General features: G+C 35.6%; 1 pseudogene; it reads right to left on the reverse strand.

Annotated features, from left to right (window-relative positions):
• Positions 1 to 1,726: 1,726 nt before the first annotated feature.
• Positions 1,727 to 2,460, reverse strand: LOC133758297 (small ribosomal subunit protein eS6-like; annotated as a pseudogene).
• Positions 2,461 to 5,933: the final 3,473 nt, after the last annotated feature.

Consider the following 5,933-nt stretch of genomic DNA (forward strand, 5'->3'; position numbering starts at 1 on the left):
CAGTTGATTCCCCAGAAGGATTTTTTGGTCAGAGGAAAATGTTATCAGTAGTGGAATCATCCAATTTCAAATAACTACTCTTGACCTTTTAAGGTAAATTACAGTAGCCTAACTATAGAGGATAAAAGAGAAAATCTTTTGCCAGAATGGTATATCTATGTCCTGATGATACAGTTTTTTAAAAGAAAGTCTTATCCAAACTGTTGAGATTTTGTAACTTAACTCAGAGGCAAAGTTTTAGATTTGAAAATAAAAATATTATGTTTTAGTATTTTTGTAATTATTTGTTGATGACATGTTAAAATTATAAAATGGATAAAATGTCCAGATATGTGAATATCTATATCAATTGATGAGATTCTACATTTGCTAAAATGTTCATGTCCTTTATTATATTGGGTCAAAATGTGGATATTCAAATTAGATACAGTGAATAGGAAATACAAATTGTTTTGAAAATGTAGTGGAAGCAAATTAGATGGAATTTTCCAAAAGCCATCTTTGAAGGAAGGCTTTAAGTGGAAGTAATATTTTGGGGAAGTGAGTGGATGAATGAGAAAGGGAAGTGAAGACAGCCAACAAGTGCAGCTTCACAGTCTAGTCACCTTGGGAACCTGTAGAAATCAGTGTAAACAATGTCTCTTGGCTTTTCAGCTATACTGAAAGCAAGATAGGGAATTTTTAATCATCTCTCAGTTCATCATGGGTTAGCGGTTACTCAGAGAGCTTTAAGCTAATTAGGCCACATGTAGCAAAAAGCTGACAAGCAGAGAGTCACATGTGTTTCCAGTAAACAGTGTTGGGTTTGCAGAAATCAGTGCTGAGTCACTTATAGTATGTCCAGTAGGAGAGACACATGGAGATTTTAAAATTAAGACATAAGTAAACATAATGACTATCTCTGGATAAAAGTTGGAATAGCATTTGTTTCTCAAGTAAAACAATGCATTTTATTCTCTATCTCTATTGGCCTTTTATAAAACACAAATTCCTTTTTGAGTTGTGGACAGTTCAGTTTTGTATTTTCCATAATGTTTACTTTTTAGAGTTTTGAAAGTAGTAGAAACTGAAATGCAATTCTAAAAGCTTTTGAAACCAAAAATCTTCTCCAACCCAGAGAAAAGCAAGTAGTGAACCAAACAATAAGTCCCAAACTCCTGGAATCTAGTTTTATGCACTTTACCAAAAACATAATTTTTAATCTAAAATTAAAATTGTATTAATCATAGAAACATTTGCTTTGAGTTTGAGTCAAAGAATTTAAGGCGGAAAATGTTTTATCTGGGTAAGTTATCCTCCCCAATGGGTTTCTCTTTTTCTGTAATACTTTAGACATTTTGACCTTTATTAAAACATACTGTAGAAATGTAAACCACCTTTTATGTGAACTTTGAAAGATCTGAAGTTAACCATATTTTGTGAGTGTACTCATAAATAGAATTTTGTTTTGTTTATATTTGGTTGATATATATTTTTAATTGAAGTTCAACATATCCAGGGTGGATTGTATCAGTGATGTTTCTAATCAAAATTATTTACTTAAACAACAGAAAATGAATTTAAGAGATTGGGTAGCCAAATTGATTTTCTCACTGGGGAGAGAGCAAAATTCTCATTAGATCTACAAAATGTAGGATAATTTTAAAAAAATATAGTATCAATATGTATCTATGTAAGGCATTGATTTTTTGAAATCACAATTTCATTTATTTGTTGTTATAAAACTTTATTTTTTACTGGGCTCAGACTGAGACGTAGACGTTCTCAGAGAAGACAGCCTACCTGCCTTGGCAATCCATTACTGCGTTTTTCTTTGGCCTCCTTTATTCTCTTGGCCAAAAGTTGAGCATATTCTGTAGCCTCTTCTTGTTCTTGTTTGTATGCTGTTTCTTCAAAGCAATACATTGTCATTTGTGATGCAGGACGTGTGGGGTATCAAGACACTGAATCTTGAGTGCTTGAGTTACCTTCTCTGTTTCAGGGACTTCTTACAACATAGTGGTTTCATCATCTTTCCTAGAGACAATGAAAAGTTTGTGGATTCTGCTGGCTCTTTTAGGACCCAGGCGACCAGGTGCCATGGTATCAGTCAAATCCAGGAATCTCAATTCTCTCTCTCTCATTTTTATAATACTCAAGCTGAGGACACTCAATTTGGCATCAACAATGCAGCCCCGAACAGATTTGCCCTTTCTTTCTCCAGTTTTCCTTGGTCTGCAACAGGAATGCCCCTTACCCAGCAGTAGGTGGACTCAGCCATGGGTCAGGACACCCTGCTGAATGGGAAAACCTTGTTATTCGCATCACTGATTCGGACCACATAGCCCTTCCATTCTGCACTCAGAATGCTGGCAGCAACTTCTGTGGCCATTCGCTTCTCATACCAAAGATTAAGTTACATTCATCAGCTTCAATGAGTTTTTGTATAACAGTGGCTGCGAAGAAGATATTCGGGATCATTTTGAAGCAGCTGATGGCCTCCGAGGTGCCATGGAAAAGAGCTGAGGCATTAATTTTTATAAAGTCCCAAATAGGAAAATAGTATATAAATAATGTATTCCTGCATAATTTTATAAATAATGTATACCTACATAATATTATATACACACATAAACATACATGCAAACATAATGCGAAATTGAAAACAAATACATCATCAATGTTTTAATATTAACTATTAATGTCGTACAGTTGTAAGTACTTCATTTTCTTATATAGTCTCAGAATTTACAAAATATGTCATTGATTAAATATTTATAAAATAAGAAAGAAATGTATAAAATAATTAAATGTGTTAGCAATTAAGTCAGTGTAACAGTAAATGCCTGGTAGACTTCAGAACACACTGCTAGTGGCAGTGAAAATTGTTAAATTTTCTGGAAGACAATTTGGCAGTATGTTTAGGTCTTTTAAGATTTGTTTATTTTTATTTGAAAGTCAATTACACAGAGAGAGAAGGAGAGGCAGAGAGAGAGAGGTCTTCCATCCATTGTTCATTTCCCAATTGGCTGCAAGGGCCAGAACTGCAGCCATCTGAAGCCAGGGCCAGGAGCTTCTCCAGATCTCCTACGTGGGTGCAGGGGCCCAAGGACTTGGGCCATCTTCTACTGCTTTCCCAGGCCATAGCAGAGAGCTGGATCGAAGAGGAGCAACCAGGACTAGAACTGGTGCCCATATTGGATGCCAGCACTGCAGGCGGCAGCTTTACCCTGTATGCCACAGTGCTAGCCCCCTAGATCCAATTTTTTACCTATACCTGTTTTCTCAATAGCTTCACCAATAAAATAGTTTTAACAATTTTTCTCTTGGAGAAAGCAGTGATGGAGCAAGTAGTTGAGTCCTTGCTACCCACAAGGGGGACCTGAATTGAGCTCCCAGCTGCTGACTTTGTCCTGGCCCACCCGCAGCCATTGTGGGTGTTTGGAAAGTGAGCCAGTGGATGTGATAGGATTTCTCTGTCTGTTTCTCTGCCTTCCAATTAAGACATACATTTTTAAAAATCAACAAATTAATTAAGAAAGTGCTCCCATCAAATAGAAATTAACCCTGTTCTCCACTCCCTCAGCTTGAAATACTAAGAGAAAATGAAAGAGATACAGAATGAGAAAGAGAGAGAGAGAGAGAGAACGAGAGAGAGAGGTGCCAGAAGGAGAGAGAGATAAAGGGAGAGACATTTATGTATTCCAATAAAAAATGGAATGTGGACCCAGATTTCTAGTAGTAGCTATAAAGCAAAAAGTTCTGAGAGAGACAGAGAAAGAGAGATATCAATGGCATCTCTAGGTAGAATGAACAATTAGGAAATTCAGAGAATTTTGTTTCAAGCACTGAGACCAATCACACTCAGATAACATATATTGATTATTTTGTATGTATAGATAGATGGGAAAGATAAGATCCAATTTTTTTGATTATTGGCATTTATAAAATTATAGTAATGTGTCAGAAAACTGTCGAGCTGTATAAATTACCAAAAGGATTGAAGTTTAGCCTTTTTCTGTTTTCCTCTGTTTGATTTGCTTATTTATTATATTATATATTCTGCTTTTCAGTCTTTGTCAGTTCAGCTAAAACCCAGGCTCAGACATGGAAATTAAATTGAGCTAGGGAGTAAAGTATGTATATATGGAACAGATAAGATATAAACCACTGTTTTTGCTTTCTTGAATTTCAGATTTGATGTCAATGTCCACTGTACATTTGTAATTTATAGCTTGGACAAATTTGAAAGGTGGGCAGGATTATTACCGTTTTACAAGTGGGTAAAATAAAAACCAGGAAGTAATATTGCCCTGTCATAAAGCTCGTGATACAAAACTGGTAGTTGAAGTTTGAGCCGGTTCTGGAGCTGATGCCTTACCACATAACGCAATTACCGGAAGTGGAATATTATTGGTCTACTTGGTCTACTTACCAGTGGATACCAGTGAGTGGTGTAAGTACACATGTTGTTGCTTGTGTCTGCTTTATTCTTTCCTCTTTTCTCCAAATAATAAATTGTATCATTTTGTAATCCAGCAGGAGGAAAATATGTATAATTACATAACTAAAAGTTTAACTGCAAATATACAATTTCTCACTGGTTTGATTCATGTCATGAAAGTATACTCATAATAAATACATCATTAAAAATTAATGGCATGTCACAAAATTTGTGAAAGTATTTGTGTGCCTATCTCTTATAAACAACATATATCCAAAATACATTTTGAAAAACTTTCTTTCTACAGCTCAATAATGAAACAACAAAATAGGGAAAAAAAAAATCTATGATTGATTAACTCAGACTGAATTTCATCTACAGCCAGAAATACTAATAAAATTGAATACAATATATGAAAAAGCTGTTTTCAGACACTGGGTGATGAGTAGCACAGGACTGTATTCTTGGGGAAAAAATGAAACTTATAATACCCTGGATTCTTCCCTGGGCTACAGGTGCAGGAGAGGGTGCCTGGAAGGCAGCTATGGATTCTGAGCTATTGACTCAATGGAGACTAGAATTCCTGCAGCCTGAGATGGTTATATATCAGAAGGACCAAATAATTCACATGAAGAAAATGCTAATTTTTGGAATAGTATATATTTTGGCAACAATAAATAAACTGAACTTTACTATAAGTACCTCAGGAACGTGTTTTCCACGAACCAACACAGTAAACCAAGGCTGACAGTGTAGTATTTTGTCAGAATATGTAATTCAGGTCGCTTCTCCCACTGAAAACAACTAAAAGTACAGAAAACTATCTAAGGAAAAAAATGAAAATAGCCTAAAATCTAAAAATAAGGATAAGAATCACCAGGTCAATCTTACAGAAGCCTAGAATGCAGAGACATAGGGGCTCATTTTGTCCTGAGGTTTTGCCAACTGCGGATAAGGATGGGGTACAAGTGATGCTTTTGAGAGGTCTGTAGAATGAGGAAGCAAATATTGAAATCTAGGATACACTAGGAGTATAGTCTACCGGGATTTGCCTTCAGAGTTAGATAATTAAGAAGTAAATCAACCCATATATGAACAGCTGTCCAACTTCAAGTCACCTCTGTGGCCCTACAAAATCTCATCTCCTACAGGAGAAACACTCTAAGACATTGCTGTAGGTGACAACTTCTTGGATATGACCCCCAAAACACAGGCAACAAAAGCGAAAGTAAACAAATGGGATTATATCAAACTCAGAAAGATCTGAACAGCAAGGGAAGTGGTCAATAGAGTGAAAAGACATCCGACAAAATGGAAAAAGAAATTGTGAGTTTATCTATTAGACAAAAGATTAATTAAAGCCAGGATACATCAGCAACTTAAAATGCTCAACATCAACAACAACAAGAAAACAACCAATCTAGTTACAAAATGGACAAAGGACGTCAATGGACAGTTTTCAAAAAAAAATATAAATGGCCAAGAAATATATGAAACAATGTGCAATGTC

Source organism: Lepus europaeus, chromosome 4, assembly GCF_033115175.1.
Source record: "Lepus europaeus isolate LE1 chromosome 4, mLepTim1.pri, whole genome shotgun sequence".
Taxonomy (NCBI): Eukaryota; Metazoa; Chordata; class Mammalia; order Lagomorpha; family Leporidae; genus Lepus; species Lepus europaeus.